Source organism: Pipistrellus hanaki, assembly GCF_964339955.1.
Source record: "Pipistrellus hanaki genome assembly, chromosome: 1".
Classification (NCBI taxonomy): domain Eukaryota; kingdom Metazoa; phylum Chordata; class Mammalia; order Chiroptera; family Vespertilionidae; genus Pipistrellus; species Pipistrellus hanaki.
The window spans coordinates 76681979-76700188 of NC_140503.1; positions in this window are offsets into that span (position 1 = coordinate 76681979).

Genomic DNA, 18210 nt, shown 5'->3' on the forward strand with positions numbered 1-18210 from the left:
CAAAAAGTAGATTTTCATTTTAAAGCAAAAGAATTGCAAATATAAAAACTATATCATTATGTGACAAAATGATAGAGTTCTATTTCTTGTTTTAAAAGACAAATGTAAATGTGTAACTTATGTATCCCTTTTTTTAGGTCATATTAAGATGGATGATACTTAGTTTGAAGTACAAATAATGCTGCTATAAAACATCTCTGTGGAATTATAAGGAGCACTTTAAGTGTATTATAAGAGGCAGATATGTAGAATATTGTGATGATTGTTCTCTAGTTTGTGCATATGCAATTCATTGATATGGCCCCAATTCTAGGATAATGCTGGAGTAGTGAGCATATTAACAGAATAATAAAAGATGTTGAGGATTAGATAACAGACTTAATGGAAACTTTGCCAAAGGCATGTGGACACAAACAGTTGTGACAGAACAGCCTGATCTTATTTTTAATTAGCATAATTTATTCTAAATTTGTGTAGATGCTGAGTAGAAATTGATGAACTTCTTCTGTGTTGGGTGCAGAAATTATTTTTGTAGGTAATTCTAAACTCCTGAGTGGGTTTCCTATTAGATTTGTTTGAGGGAAAATGACAAAATCCAAGATATTTGATTGGAAATAACATAATGAAAAAGTCATTTATGAATAGGTTGTACAAATGTGACACGTTCCAAATTATAATAAGCATTTCTACCTTTTCTCAGTGCTCACTCATTCAGGATTATCTTTCTATCCATTATATGTTACCTCAGTACCAAGGGGAAGAGACATTACTAATTGGCCTTGCTCTGCACATAATACAATTTTACATTGTAGAGACACTTGTTGTGCCCTAGTTGAGAACTTTTAACATGAACTAGCTATTAGATGTGGTAGAAGATGAACTCTCTTATGGTTTGCTTACTGGTACAAGTTTTAAGTTGGTTCCTGCTTGTTTATGTCTATTTTTCCACATATTTTTGCAGAATCAAAACACAAAAATCTTTAGGTCAAAATCTCAGTTACAATTCCCTGTTTTCAATAACTTGTTATATAAATTTGACAATTCATTTATTTCTGACTCTCTTTCTCATCTTAGAAGAGGAAATAACTGTGACTCACTCTATTCTTACTGACATTTTAAAGAATTAATGACTATAAGACACTTCTCAAATATAATGCAATAGATGTTCTTTAGAAGTTTTAAAAATATATTTTTCATAATACAATTTATAGTGCCTATCTGTATTTGTTAGGAATGTTTCCTTATTTTTAATATATTTTAAAGAAAATGAAATTGTTTACAGGGCAAAAATAAATATCATTATCAAAGAAATAGTTAAAAGCTTCCAGCTACAGTTTTAATTTTTATCCCTTTGTGTATAGACTGTATGCAATACTCCATACTTTTATTTATTAATTTTCATAACATTGACACATAAATGAAAGAAGTTAGAACTCATATTGTGTGCATATTTGACAAGGTCTAACAGAATTGTTTGCAAAATTTTATTGAAATCCCTGCTTTCATTTATCTTTGTTAGCACAAGCCTCAGAAATCAGTGGTATGGAATTCTTGTGTAATTTAACTCAAAGAGAATTAAGTGTGCAGGTGTTCAGAGAATAGCCTATTTTTCTAAGTAAATAAAATCTTTTGGCAGAAAATATGTTATTTTTATTACCTTATGAAAGAATATTCAATTGGGTTGATTTATTTCTAAAAGAAAAAGCAAAAAATATATTGCAAAGAAGGAAATGAAAAACCAAGGAACAAAAAAATGCAATTATTTGCTAGTAATCTAATGAACTTGAATTAGTAAACAGGCTAAAATTGCTTGAACAGTTACAATAGGCATTTTCTAGCTGTTCCAAGGTTGCTGTCTTAAACAATGGCACGTGCACCCTGAACTTCATTTCAAAGATTTTAATCTCTGGTCATTCTCCTTGCTGTGCAGAGCAAATCCATAACACAATATTCACAATTTGGAGTGTGGAGGGAAACTTAGAAAAGATAGCCCTTGTAAAAACTTGAAGTGTTCCTTCCTCTCCACTTGTTAGGCTGGGCCTCATGTAAACTTTCCTAGACAAATGAGTTTCAAGTACATTTTGAAAGGTCTATACAGAAAGAAATTTAGTACTTTCCATTTTCATGGCTTGCAGTCCTGATGGAATTTTTTTTTTCTTTTAGCCAACCTAAATGCCTTATACAACATTTCAAGCTCACTTATTCTTGTTCTGCCCTCTGTGGCATTAGAGTACCGATCAGCACCTTCTATGTAATAATCCTTCATGTAATTGAAAACCAACTTGTTTCCCCAGCCTATTTTCCAACTTAAATAATATTAGTTCCCTTAACCTTTCCTCTGAGATTCTATTTTCCAAGCTATTAATCATGTTTATTGCTTGTCCTTAAACCTTCTTTGAGTTTTCCAAGGTCTTTTTAACTTAGTGAGTCCAGGCCTGTGCACAGCACTGTTATTATGCTAGAATTACTTCTCACATTGTATGCATTGTTCTTCTGCTTCTATGTCCAGATAATTAGAATTTCTAATTCACTTCTAAAATGAGACTCTTACAGTGTTGTAGTCATTATTGTTGTTGCCTTATTCCCCCAAATCCATTCTCTCCCATACAATGATCAAAGAGTTTACTTCTAAATAAACCACATTTGTTTAATCCTGAAACTTTCTGGTTTCTGAAAAACAAAACAAAACAAAAACGCCTCACCTAACTTAGTATTTATTTTTCAAATTATAATGTGTTTGAGAGTTTAAAATATACATATGATTTTATATCAAAAGGACACTGGTATCAGATTCCCAAAGTAGGTAGAAGTTGTACTCACCTGCTCCCAGTGCCAAACTGCATTTACAGCTAAATTATAGAGCAATCAATCTAAATAACCAACTGAAGGCTAGCTGAACTGAAAAAAACCAAGGACTCACAGAGGAAGCCACATAAAGAATGTTTACAAGGGAGGAGGTGGGAAAATGGCTGGCACCCACACCTACCTGCAAATAGTTTTCTCATACAGTGGGATTCATTTTCATTTTGATGTTGGTTTCTTTAGCTGTAAAGCTTCTTAGTTTGATATAGTCCCATTTGTTTATTGTTTCCTTTATTTCTCTTGTCCCAGGCCAGTAGTCGGAAAACTAATTAGTCAGGAGAACTAAATATCAACAGTACAACAATTGAAATTTCTTTTGAGAGCCAAAATTTTAAAATTTAAACATCTTCTAACGCCACTTCTTCAAAATAGACTCGCCCAGGCCGTAGTATTTTGTGGAAGAGCCACACTCAAGGGGCCAAAGAGCCGCATGTGGCTTGCAAGCCATGGTTGATGTATCTGCGAAAATTCTGCTATGTGATATGTCTGATATTTTGCTGTCTACTTTTTACTAGAACTTTTATGGTTTCACAGCTAACATTTAAGTCTTTTATCCACTTAAGTTTATTTTTGTGTATTGAATAATTTGGTGGTCAAGTTTCATTTTTTTTTTTTTTGCATGTACCTATCTAATTTTTCCAACACCATTTATTGAAGATACTATCTTTATTTTATGTTATTGCCTCCTTTGTAAAATATTAATTGAGCATAATGGTGTGGGTTCATTTCTGGGACAAACTGACAAATCCCAGAGGGAAGGAGGAAAGGAGAAGCAAGAAGAGATGAATCAAAGAGCTCATATGCACATATACATTGCCCATGAATAAAAACTATGGGGTGATGAAGGGTGGACATCTGTAATACTCTCAACAATAAAGGTTAAAGAAAATATCTGACTATTTTAAGGAGTTTGTGTGTTTTTATGAGCCACAGTGCTCAATGGAAATGCTTAGTTTCATGCAAGGCATGTGATTCACTATCATTTACTTTTGGTTTGTTTCTATAGTTTGAAAAATAAAATTTAATGAAAGTATACTTTAAAAGATATTTAAAAATCCACTTGTTAACATATCAGGGAATTCAACCTTGAACAGGAAATTGGAGGGAAATAGCATTCTTCTTGAACTCTGTGTTCCCAGACAGAAAGATGTCACTGAGATTAAGCCATAGATGATACCTGAGATCCAGGCTTAATGCTTGTCAGAGGATATGTGGTCTCTTCTAGGTGACTATAGCATCATAAATAAAGCATTTTAGAACTGGGGGGGAGGTATATTTATATATTTTGAGAGGTAGCAATTATACAAATGTGGCAAAATGCTAATAATTTATAAAACTATGGAAAGATTATAAGGAAATGCTGCAACTTTCCTGAAACTTTTACTTTGAAAAACTTTAAAAAATTTATTAAAAATTAATCAGGGAAAAAACAGCAATAAGATCAAAGAAGAAATCAAAAGTTACCTAGAGAGAAATGAAAATGAAAACATAACTATAACCTATTAGACATGGCAAAAGCAATCCTGAGAGGGAAGTTCATGGCAGTGTAGGCCTACCTCAAGAAGCAAGAAAAATCTCACACAATCTAACCCTGTACCTAAAAGAACTAGAAAATGGAACAAAAAATAAAGCACAGAGTAAGTAGAATGAAGAAATAATAAAGATTAGAGAGGAAATAAATAATAGATGAAAAAAAAAAACAATACAAGAGATCAGTGAAACCAGGAGCTGGTTCTTTTAAAAGATTGATGAACCTTAAACTAGACTAATAAAAAAACGAGGACCAAAGTAAGTAAAATCAGAAATGAAAGAGGAGAGCAACAACTGACACCACAGAAATACAAAGGATTTAAAGAAAATACTATGAACAACTATATGCTAACAAATCGGTCAACCTGTGTGAAGTGGATAAATTTCTAAAAACATACAATCTTCTATATATAACTGAATCAGGAAGAATCAGATAATCTGAATAGTCCAATTATAGCTAATGAAATCAAAGCAGTAATAAGCAAACAAACAAACAAACAAACTCCCAGCACACCAAAGTCTTGGATCAAATGGCTTCACAGGGGATTTTACCAAACTTTCAAAGAACTAACACCTATCCTTCCCAAACTATTCTAAAAAATTCAAGAGTAGGACAGACTCCCAAGTTTTTAAGAGGATAGCATTACTTTAATTCCAAAACCAGATAAAGATACTACAAAGAATAAAATTATAGGTCAATATCCCTAATAAATATAGATGTGAAAATCCTCAACAAAATATTAGCTAATAGGATCCAGCAATATATTAAAAAGATCATACACCATGATTACATAGAATTTATTCCAGGGTTGCAAGGTTAATACAGTATTCATAATTAATAAATGGGATACATCAAATAAATAAAATGAAGGATAAAAACTATACAATCATATCAATAAATGCTGAAAAGTATTTGACAAAATCCAGCACCTATTTATAATAAAAACTCTGAGAACATTGGGAATAGAGGAATCATACTTTAACATAATAAAAGCCATATATGACAAACCCATACCCAACATTATATTCAATGGGCAAAAACTAAAAGCATTTCCTTTACTATCAAGAAGAAGAAAGGGATGTCTGCTTTCACCATTCTTATTCTACATAATAGTGGAAGTACTAGCCACAGAAATCAGACAATTAGAAGAAATAAATGGCATCCAAATTGAAAAAGAGGAAGTAAAACTAGCATTAACAGCAGATGACATGATATTGTACATAGAATATCTAAAGATTCCATCAAAATCAACTAGATCTAATAAACTCAGCAAAATAGCAGAATACAAAATTAATATTCAGAAATTGGTGGCATTTTTATACATCAATAATTAACTGTCAGAAAAGGAAACTAATAAAATAATCCAATTCACTATTTCAACAACAACAAAAAAATAAAGTAGCTAGAAGTAAATTTAACCAAGGAGGTAAAAGACCTATACTCAGAAAATTGTAAAATACTTTAAAAAACATTGAGGATGATACAAAAAAGTGGAACCATATACTATGTTTGTGGCTAGGAAAACATAACATCATTAAAATGTTTATAGAACCCAAAGCAATCTACAGATTCAACATAATTGCTACTAAAATACAAATGGCATATCTTACAGATCTAGAAAAAATATTCCAAAATATTTGGAACTGCAAAGACCCTGAATATTTTCAGCGATTTTGAGAAAGAACAAAGTTAGATGCACTGGAAGTGCTAGCTATAGTGATCAGACAAGAAGAAGAAATAAAAGGCATCCAAATTGGAAAAGAAGTAAAACTGTCATTATTTGCAGATGACATGATATTGTACATAGAAAACCCTAAAGACTCCATCAAAAAGTAATAGAACTTAATAAATAAAAACCCACTGCATGGGAGCACATATTTGCCAATGTTACATTTGATAAGGGCCTAATCTCCAAAATTTACAGAGAACTCATACAACTTAGCAAAAGGAAGATAAACAATCCAATAAAAAAAAAATGGGCAAAAGACCTAAATACAGTTTTCGAAAGAGGCCATACAGAAGGTTAAGATACATATGAAAACGTGTTCTAAGTCACTAATTATCCAAGAGATGCAAATCAAAACAACAATGAGGTTCCATCTTATACCTGTTAGAATAACTCTCATCAACAAATCAACAAACAACAAGTGCTGGAGAGAATGTGGAGAAAAAGGAACACTTATGCACTGCTAGTGGTAGTGCAGACTGGTGCAGCCACTGTGGAGAACAGTATGGAGATTCCTGAAAAAATAAAAATGGAACTCCCACTTGATCCAGTAATTCCACTTCCGGTAACATATCCCAAGAAACCAGAAATACCAATTAGAAAGGACATATGAACCCCTATGTTCATAGAAGCACAATTTACTACGTAGGTGTACTGGTTAATAATGTGTATTTTTTTCAATAGATGTAGTTACAAATATGTTGATATATATGTTTTTTGATATTTTGTTGTATTGACAGCAAGCTTCAAAACTTCATGTGTAAAATTTGCTGAAGGTGTTAACATCATAGATATTTTATACTTACAAATGTCAAATTTCATGCCAAAAAAAAAGCAGTTGTGGGAAATTATAATTCATTTATTTTGAAGAAAAGTGCTGTTGAATACTTTGGTTAGCTTATGGTGAAGAGAAATATGAAAACATGCTCCATCTCAAAATACTTGTGAATGCTGATTTAAACACTTTAAAAGTGATGAGTTTGATGTAGAAGACAAAGAATATTCAGGTTAACCGAAAAGTTTGAATACCAACAATTACAAACATTATTGGATGAAAATTCATGTCAAACTTGCACAAAGATTAAACGTGGTTCATCAAACAATTTCCAATCATTTGCAAACAATGGCGAAGATTTGAAAGGAAGAAAAATGGGTGCCCCATCAACTGAACAAAAAACAAATGGAAAACCAAAAAATTCATCAGTAAAATGTTGCTTCAAAGGCAGGAAAGAAAGTCTTTTTTGCATTGAATTGGAACTGGCAATGAAAAGTGGATTTATTTTGAGATTCCCAAATGCACAAAATCATGGATTAGTCCAAGTCAACCATCAACAACTGCAATACCAAATCTCTTCGGAAAGACAACATTCTGCATTTGGTGGGATCAGGAAGGTGTTGTGTATTTATGAGCTTCGAAACCCAGGTGAAAACGTTAATACTGATGACTACCGGACAACAAATAATCAATTTGAACCATGCTTTGATCTAGAAATGACTAAAATGTTCCAGAAGACAGGGCAAAGTAATTTTGCTTCACGATGATGCACCATCACGCACTTCAAAACCAGTTAAAGACACATTAAAGGATCTTGCCTGGGAAGTATTAACTCACCTGCTGTATTCACCAGACCTTGCTCCTTCAGATTACCACTTGTTCCAATCGATGGCACACACACTTTCTGAGCAGCACTTCAAAATGATTTGCTTGGAGGAAAAATAAATTATCAACTGATAAAAACAGGTGTTAATATAAAGAAGTGTGAAATTGGGTCTCTGAATGGTTTACATCAAAACAAGAAAAGTTTTATTGGGATGGTATCCACAAATTACCTGAAAGACGGGGGATGGACATTACTTTAAATAAAGCACTTTTGATGTTTCTCTTCAAATTATCATGTTTTCTTTGATTAGAAAATCTGCTATTATTAACCGGTATACCTAGTATAATAGCTAAGATTTGGAAACAGCCTAAGTGGCCAACAGCAGATGAGTGGATTAGAAAAAAAATGGTGGTACATCTACACAATGGTATACTACACTGCTATAAAAAAGAAGGAACTTTTACCATTTGCACAGCATGGAATGGACCTGGAGAGCATTATGCTAAGTGAAATAAGCCAGTTGGAGAAAGATAAATATTACATGATCTCACTCATCTGTGGGATATAATGAATAACATAAACTGATGAATAAATATAGATCTAGAGACTAAGGAACACTGATCAGACCATCTACCTTCAGGCAGAAGGCATGGGGGGATGGTTCTGGGTGGGGGGATAGGAGGTCGACTAAAGGACTTGTATGCATGCATATTAGCATAACCAATGGACACAGACACTGGGGTGGTGGGGGCTTATCTTGGGGGATAAAGTGGCAGGGGTTCAATCGGGAAAAAGGAGACATATGTAATACTTTAATCAATTAAAAAAAGGGGGGGAAAGCTGTGGTACATTGGTACATTAACCCAATGGAATACCACTCAGCCATTAAAAAGTGAAGGACATTTTACCCTTTGCACAAAATCATGGATTTCGTGCAAAGGGTAAGATGTGTAAATAAACCTAGTGATTATTATTCTAAGTGAAATAAGAACATCAGAGAAAGGAAAATATATGATCTCACTTTAACATGGAAACTAATGAAAAAATAAGCTGATGATGAAATAGAAACAGAGGATGGGGAAAATGGGGGCCTGGATGAATGAAAGTGAAGGGGTTCAAACACACACACATTATAACAGGCGCAGACAACCGTGTGGTATTATTCATAGGGAAAGGGGATGGGGTAGAGGTGGACAAAATGGGGGGAATGGGGACAGAAAGAAACTTTTCTTGGGACACTGGGTGCACAATGTGGTGTGCAGATGGTGTTTTGTTGAGTTGTAGACTTGAAGCCTAAATGATTTTGTCAACCAATGTCACCTTAATAAATTCAAGTAGGAAAAAAAAAAAAGGACAGAACTTGCCACCTCTAATTATTTTAATGGAAACAAGAGGATACAAAACATACCTACGCACACACAAACACACACACAAACTGATTTGCTTGGAGGAAAAATAAATTATCAACTGGTAAAAACAGGTGTTAAAATGATGAGTTATAGCTCCTTCCTTATTTAGACAATATACTGAGAATCTGAATCCTTAAGTTAAAATCTATTTTCCTAGAAAAAAATGTAGATTAATCAAAGGCCTGATCATGTATTCCTCACTTGTTTTACGTATTCTGAATAGTAAAAACATTTGGAATTCCTCTGAGTCTCTTTCCAATTCTGCTGAATCTTAACAATTCTTGCTCTGGCTTTGGATTACAAGTCGATCCCCTTATTATGTGCCTCTTGTTTAGAATCTTTTGTCTTAAATTCTTTCCAAGAATCCATAAGGTATATGAAATTCTTAAAGCCTAAATATAAATTTGTGAAATTGTATGCTAACTAATTCATGGCGTAATTCTTATGTTTATTTAATCTTCACAATATTTTTATGTGAACCCTTTAGGTATAAAATATAAACTCATGAATACTCACAATAAGCCACAATTAGTTACTGTTATTTTCATGTTTGTTTTACTAGGACATGAAGTGGTCTTGACTGTTTATAAAGGTAATAAACAAGTGGTGAAGATGGAATTTCATTCCAGGTACTAAGTCACCCAGTAGGACAGAAATGGTATTTAAAATGCAATTGATGTTAGAAGGCAAACCTAACTGATTCAAAATCAGACATTCAATACATTGCTTGTTAATTCTCTTTGGGGAAAAAAAATGGAAGTCTTCACCAGTGTTTTTCTGCTACAATTATTTGTTCATTTAAAAATATATATATAGTTTATTAATTTTTTACAGAGAGGAAGGGAGAGGGATAGAGAGTCAAAACATCGATGAGAGAGAGACATCGATCAGCTGCCTCCTGCACACCACCCACTGGGGATGTGCCCACAACCATGCCCTTGACCGGAATTGAACCCTGGACCTTTCAGTCTGCAGGCCAACGCTCTATCCACTGAGCCAAACCGATTTCAACAAATTTGTTCATTTTTTAACAATTTATTGTATCATTAGTTCACAAAATGTGGTCACATTGTGTTTACGTTCTTTTTAATTGCTCCAAAAAATAATGATGTATTAGATAGGTTTAACCTCTATTTAAAAATAATATGAATTGACACATTACATTACTCAACTATATATCATTTTGCCAAATAAAATTGTAAAATAAATACTCATGATGCATTATAATTTTAGTTGTCAAAAATATTAAAATTAATTTTCTTTAGCTGAATTTTTAATAAAAATTATCTTATGCTGAATTTTAATAAACCATTTTATAATAAAGAACTCCTGAGAGTAGTCTAATAGTTAGAGTCCCCAAACTGTCTACCTTGCTTTTATCAAAGATTGCATTTCTCTACTTTCCATTTCAAATCTAAGACCAGGCTAAATCAGTTCTGGCACCAATATTTATGATCGCACTCTTCATGGCCAGATACATTGGAAGTATGTATATAAGGGAAATGTATAACCTTTTACTTAATCTTTTAATTTAGACTGTTAATGTAGGGATTGCTTTGGGATTTGATGTGCATTGGCAGACCTATAGTGAAGATTTAGTAAATAATGTGGTCACAGCAGCAGCTGGGTTTTGGGTCTGCCAACAATCAACCTAGAGCTTTGTATGCAGCTGGGGCAGGTGTTAGTGATGGAAAGCCTTTTATTATATTACAATAGTTCTAGCAACTAGACCTATGTTCCTGCCATTCCAGTCCTGGTTCCCACTTTGTTTTCTCTAGTTTTCCAGCAGGTTTTTTAAAAGTTTTATATCACCCCCAACAGCTTTACTACCATCTCTCTCTCCAGGCCAGATGAAGAAGTAATGCACAAAACTATAGTAGTTCATTTTGTGGTATACATTAGAAGCATAACCATAATTTAAACATCCTGCCAGTAGTTCTTTTAATAACAAAGTGACCCCAGCCATAACTGCAAACTCTACTCTGTTTTGTAATAAAAGGGATGTATTATCTTTTTCCCAAACACTAAATCAATAAAATTGATGGAGAGCCTGCATATAAGACATTTTTATAATAACCATTTAGAAGTAGTTTTCCTGTCTTTAAGGAGCTTAAAGACATTTGGGGAAGCGGGCTATAAACTATGAAATAAAACTAACAATGGATGCTAGCAGTTGACCAGTGTAAATTAATGGTTATAGATACCAAGCGCTATAGAAGTTTCAAGGTGAGAGAAAGTATACAGAACATTCACATAAATAGACTGTGGAGTTGGTAAGGCATAAAGATAATTAGAATTCAGATAAAACATAGTGTAGAATATACATCCGTTCTAGTTTATACCGCACATGGCCTGTGTATGACAACAGCAGGAGATAATATGAGGAAAGTAATGAAGCGGTGGTGATGATAGGGTAACAATAATTATAGTAACAATAAAAATGATATTAATAGTTATAATGTGGGAACTAACTTTGAGTTAAGCACTATAATCCTCAGAACACTCATCTAGCAGGCAGGATGATTTTCTAAATCTTCAGTAGAAGGAAATGGAGGTGTAGAAAGAGTCAATATTTGCATAAGGACAGGTTTCCTTAGTGGTGAAGCCAGGGCTTGACTGTAGAGTTCTCTGATAGTAAAGCCTTAGCATTTAGTAAAGGTTCACTTAATCCTCTGAGGACCAACCTAAGCCATGGGGCCTGAGGACACAGCTAGGACAAAAGGAAATTCTTTAAGAGGATTGATTTTTCAGATAGATATATAGGCATGTAGATATATGTCTCAGAGATATATGGGGAGAGACAGAAGTTATTTTGGGAACTATGGACTCCCACCTCCACGTCTGCCATTCGGCTTTCGAGCTCATTCTGGCCGACTTGTTTTCCCCAAATACGGCAGACACCTCAGGGCCACTCTAGGAGTTGTTCCAGCTGTCTGATATGTACATGTTATTCTTTCTTCCCCTGGATGTAAACATGGTCCTCTTTCATCTCTTTCAAAGTTTTATTCAAATGGCATTTCTCAAGGGAGCCTCTGACATTTCTATTAAATTGTAACCAGTGGTAAAGCTGAGATTTCATCCTAGGTACTGAAACATCAGAGCTCATTATTCTAACTAAACTACCTAATAGGGCAGCATTGATATTTAAAATGCAAGTGAAGGCACACCTAAGTGGTCCTCCATCAGCTACCCAGTACATTGCTTGTTAATTCTCATTGCACTTATTAATTCCCTAGGCATTTCTGATCTCACATCTGTCATTACAATCTTCCCTTTTGTCCATAGCATTTTCACTTTTAACAACTATATATATCAATATAAAAGCCTAAGCAATCCTTATGACCAGACAACTGGCTGGTAGCTATGGTGCACACTGACCACCAGGGGCAGCAGTCCCTCTTCCTGGCCAGCCAACCTCCCATGAGTTTCTCTCCCAGGACTGGGCTTGACAGGCCCGATCGCACCAATCACTGGCCAGGCTGAGGGACACCACCTGTGAACAAATTCATGCACTGGGCCTCTAGTATTCTACAATTTAGTAACTTATCATGTGTATTTCTCATTGTTTCTCTCTCATCTCTAAAATATACACTCTGTGAGGGCAAAGGATCTTTTCTGTTTTATTCACTGATATATCAAAAACAAAAAACAAAAAACTGGAAGACACTCAAAGGTATAAAGTTGCTCAATATTTTTCAGTGAACAATTATAATACTAAAATTTACTATACAGATAGCAAATACTCATTCTTTAAATATTAGAAAACATACAAAGCATAGTGAAACATTCACAGCAACCATAATCTCATGAACAATACATCTAATTAACATCTTACCTAATAATAGACAAACATGTAAATTGACTGTACCTCTACTATACTCGTAGCCAATCAGAGTGAGTATGCAAATTAGAAGGCCAAAGATGGCAGCCACCCAGCAGCCCCAGGTGCCTGCTATGAGAGGGAGGCCAGGGGGTGAAGGAATCTACAGAAGCGGAGTAACCCCAGCGAAGACAAGATGGCAGACTCCAGAGTCTGCAACAAAGATGAAGATGGCAGACTCTGGCCAGAGCATAGGCCTGGGTCCCCGGTGCCGGAGGAAAGCTGGTGCTGGAAGCCAAGGGAAGGAAGGCCTATCGCACGAAATTCTTTGTGCAACTGGCCTCTAGTTTATATTATAATTGTATGTATACTATATATTTTATATTTTAATTGATCTTAGAGAGAGGAAGGGTGAAAAAGAGAGATACATTGATGTGAGAGAGAAACATCAACCAGTAGCCTACTGCACATACCCAAACTGGGCATCAAACTGGCAACCTTTGTATTTGCCCTGACTGAGAATCTATCTTGCCAGCTTTTTGTATACAGGATGATGCTCCAACCAACTGAGCCACAGTGGCCAGGATTGTTTTAATATATTTTTAGGATGATTTTTCCCCCAAATTTATTCATTTCAAAAACATAAAAGACCAAAAATAACTTATTGTTAATCGATATTATTTTTAGACTCTTTCATTTGGAAGAAATATTTATTAATGTGCCTTTTAATTATTCAAAGGTCAACATGACTTTTTTTTTTTTTTACAATTTAAATGTATTTAAAATATTTATGTCTTTAATTTTGAATGCAGAGTACAATTAGAGATATGATGAGTAAGCTTTTGCATTGAACATGAAAGCAGTGTTTAAAAATATTATCTAAATGTTTATAATCCCAATGTGATTTCAAAGTAAAAGCTTTCATTAAGATGAGTCAGAAAAAAAGAGAATGTAAAAATGATACCACTACTGAAAAACTCTAAATGTCCAGATAGGTTAATTACTCAAACAAAAGCTTTTTGATATTTCCATTGTAACATTTATTTACCTTTAATATACATTCATCACCTAAACATTTATTATTTCTACATCTCTGTCTTGTATATTATTTCTCTAAATTATTCTCTGTATTGAAGGGAGTGATATATCTGATATAGCTTAAAATTGAATACGTGACTTCAAAATATATGAGAGCATTTACAATTTAAACTAAAATATTAATAAAACATAATAGTAAATAAAATTTTATAAAATGGAAATATTACAAACATTGGTGCTATGATTAAATGAAAAGGATGCTTCTAGATTTGAAACATTAGATATTGTTTTAGATTATATGATCAGGTAAAGAAAGCCTTTCTAAACAGGAAAAATTTGAGCAGAGAACTGAAAGATGAGAAAAAATATTCAAACAGTCTAAAGAAGAGACTTCTAAATCAACAAGTCTTTAAATGAAGAGCCTGAGGTGGAAAACCTAGTCTGAAAATATACAATTGGAACTCATTGAACAAAAGAGAGCAATGTAAGTTGAAGTTGGAGAGGTAGATGAGTGCAAGATTCATAATCTGTAGTAATGAGTTTCAATGTCACTCTGTGAAATTAGAAGTCCTTTTATGATTTTAATCTGAGGTGTTATATTATCTAATTTAGGATTTCAAAATTTTAATTTAACTGTTGCATATTATCAGATTGGGGAATGGCTAGAGCTGGTTATACAAAGGTAAAAGTTATATATTATAATTAACGATACTGTATTATATACCTGAAAGTTATAAAGAGAGTAGATCTTACATGTTCTCACTACACACACAAAAATGATAATTATGTGGTTATGTGAGAGGATAGATGTATTGACTAACCTTATTGTAGTAATTACTTTGCAATTTATACATGTATCAAATCATCATGTTAATACTTTAAACTTATACAGTTTAATATTATAAATTATCCTATATAATAATGAGCTAATATGCAAATGGTCATCATGCCCTCACGCCAGGGCCAAGGACCTAAGGCCATGCCCCCCGCCTCCCACCACAGCGCTGGGGCCAGGGGACCTGATGCCAAACTGGGGGACCTGAGGTTGTGTCCCCAACCCAGTGGGACTTGATGGGGGACCTGAGGCTGTGCCCCCTGCACTGTGGGGCTTGTCAGGGGTGGGGCCAGCTGGGCCTGGGTCTCTTGCAATTTCAAGGAGTGGGTGGGGATTGACTCTGGTTTCTGCAGCACACTCCAGACTCTGATAGGAGGGAGATTTTCATATACATACAGTTTCTAATTTTCTTTCATCTCTGACACTTCTGTTATAGAAAAAGGGCAAATAGCAATATTAAAATATTTTCTCTAATTAATTACCTTTTAATGTGCGTAAATGTGCACTGGGCCAGTAGTATCTTAATAAAGCTTGCGGGGCGGGGGAGGGGAGTGTGAGTAATTAGAAGCAATAGTCAATGGGACTTGAATAATATAATCAGATGTCTAACCAAGATTGTTAATATTGAGGCCAAAGTTGAAAGAATTAGCATAGTTTAAATGAATTGGAAATAAGTATATTTTCATACTTATTATTTTTACATTATGTGAAAACATAATGTTGGCAATTGTGTATAACAAATAGTTACAGTCTTTTAGGATTCTTTTAGATCAACTCTTTTTATTTTATTTTTAAAATATATTTTTATTGATTTTAGAGAGGAAGGGGGAGGTAGAGAGAGATAGAAACATCAGTGATGAGAGAAAATCATGGATCGGCTGCCTCCTGCTCAAGACTACAACCCGGGCATGTGCGCTGACCAGGAATGGAACTGTGATCTCCTGGTTCATAGGTCAAAATTCAACCACTGAGCCAACCCAGCCAGGCAAAGCAACTGTTTTCAGATAATCAAATATTATTATTTTTTAAATGACTTCATCATTTGTGCATAAATTAGTTCATTTTTTATTGTGCAAAATATTGTCTTCCAATAAACTCTTCCATAAAAGATTATAATGTTTAATTATTAAATAGTTAAAATATATTTTCAAATTCCTTGGTACATAATAAATCAACTTAATCAGGTAAAGAGTCATTGGCATGTGGCTTTTCACAGTGGTTGAGTTGATGTTGAAAAATAACTCAAATTATTTTTTTTTGAAGGTGACTTAGTTTCTTCCTAGACCTGTGTAGGTTTTCTTTTTTTTGACCCTTGAAGTTTAGTAACTTCACAAAGAGAAATCATAATGCACTCTTGCATATTAAAAATTTATTGTCAATGAGCTGTTTTCTTTGGTAGGCCAGAGAAGAGTTTTGCTGTAGTTCAAACTTGACTAAACTGAATAATGGCAGCTATTTAAACAAATAATACAAGTGTTTTGTATGAATGCTGGACATTTTTACCAGCAGGAAAAGAACACTTCTAATTGTATATATTTCTAATTTAAAAATTAAATTTATAAATAAGTATAAAACGAAATATTTCACAACCTATTAAAAGTAAACAATAACAATGTTCAAATTATTCTATGAGTAAATACTTTCAAATGAGTGAGCCAAGCATTTAGCCTTTAAGAGGTTAAAAGTGATTGTGTGTGTAACTATTCAAATGATTTTTGATGGTGGTTTTATAATATTTTGCATTTTTTAAAATTTAAAATAAATATGCATTTTATTTTCTAACTAGAGGCCCAGTGTACAAATTCATACATTTTGGGGGTTCCTCAGCCTGGCAGGCGATCAGGGCTGATCAGGGCCAGGGGAGGTTGGCCAGTGTGGGGAGGGGCCATAGGAGTTTGGCTAACCAGGGGGAGGGGCCACAGCCAGCAGGGAAGAGGGGCTGTGAAAAGTTGGTTGTAGGAACACACTGACCACCAGGGAGCAGCTCCTGAATTGACCATCTGCCCCTGGTGGTCAGTGTGTGTCATAGCAGCTGGAGCTGGTCAACTGGTTGTTCCGTCATTCAGTCATTGGGCTGCTATAAAGCTCATGTTCAGGAATATCACAAAATTGTCTTTGAGATACTACAGTTATTTATACTTTTTGGCAACAGTTTGCCTGTTCAAATAAGTTTTGTGACTTCTATGAAGTTAAGCACTGGCTCACTAAATGCTAAATCATAGTCATAAAAATTAAGCAATTAGTCAAAATGAAATGAAATAAACTAGTGCTTTCCAATTCCCTTTTTGTTATGTTTCCATGGAAATCAGTGGTTCAATTTATTTGAATATTTAAAAATAAATTAGAATCAGTGATCTGATGCTTAAAACTTTTATTGGATATCAATTTTATGCTAATTGTAGGGGGGGGAAACAGTACTTTTCCCCTTGTTTTAATGTTTTTGAGAAGAAAAATCTAATTAGCTAGTTGCTAGACTTGATTGAAAGGCAGGACATTAAAAATCCTTTTGGGTGGTCTTCATTGGAACTTTGGTCGTAAATTCACTTGACCAACAAATATTAAGAAATGGAAATTCTTTTCAAAATATCCATTTGTAGTTATGAATACACTATTGCTATTATGATTGCTTACAAAATGTTTGACTAAAATATCTATAATAGAGCTTCATAAGTACTTTGTTCATTTGTACAGGGAGAAATTTTCTCCTGCTAAGGTTTCAGGTATATGCTTTTGTGTATTTGCTAAATTATACCAGTTGGGATTTTATTCAGCTATAGTGAGAGAAACAAAAAATACCTGTGATTAAGAGGAGATAAAAGGCCAGAGGTAGATTCCATTCCATATGTCAAGTAGTTTTCTGTGGTATTAGTTTATCAGACTTGTTTTTTTGTATGCATATATTTAATTTCTAGAGCCCATTCATGGTCCAGGGTGGTGTCTCCAGCTCTGACATTATATATGAATTTCATGAGCAAGAAACATAACACTTATGTTTACCTCTACTGGCCTGAGTATAGTCACTTTTCCATATCCTATCTAATAAAAGAGTAATATGCAAATTGACCATCACTCCAATGCACACGATGGCTTCCCCCATGTGGTCAAAGATGGCTGCCCCCATGTGGACACAAAATGACCACCACAAGATGGCCATTAGGGGAGGGAAGCTGGGAGGGGCCAGGCCTGCAAGGGAGGGCAGTTAGGGCAATCAAGCCTGAAGGGAAGGGCAGTTGTGGGGAACAGGGGGGACCCAGGCCTTCAGGGGAGGGCACCACCCTGCAGGGGAGGCAGTTAAGGGTGACCAGGCCTGAAGGGGAGGGCAGTTAGGGGTGACCAGGCCTGCAGGAGAGAGAAATTGGGGAAGGGAGACCAGGCCTGCAGGGAAGGT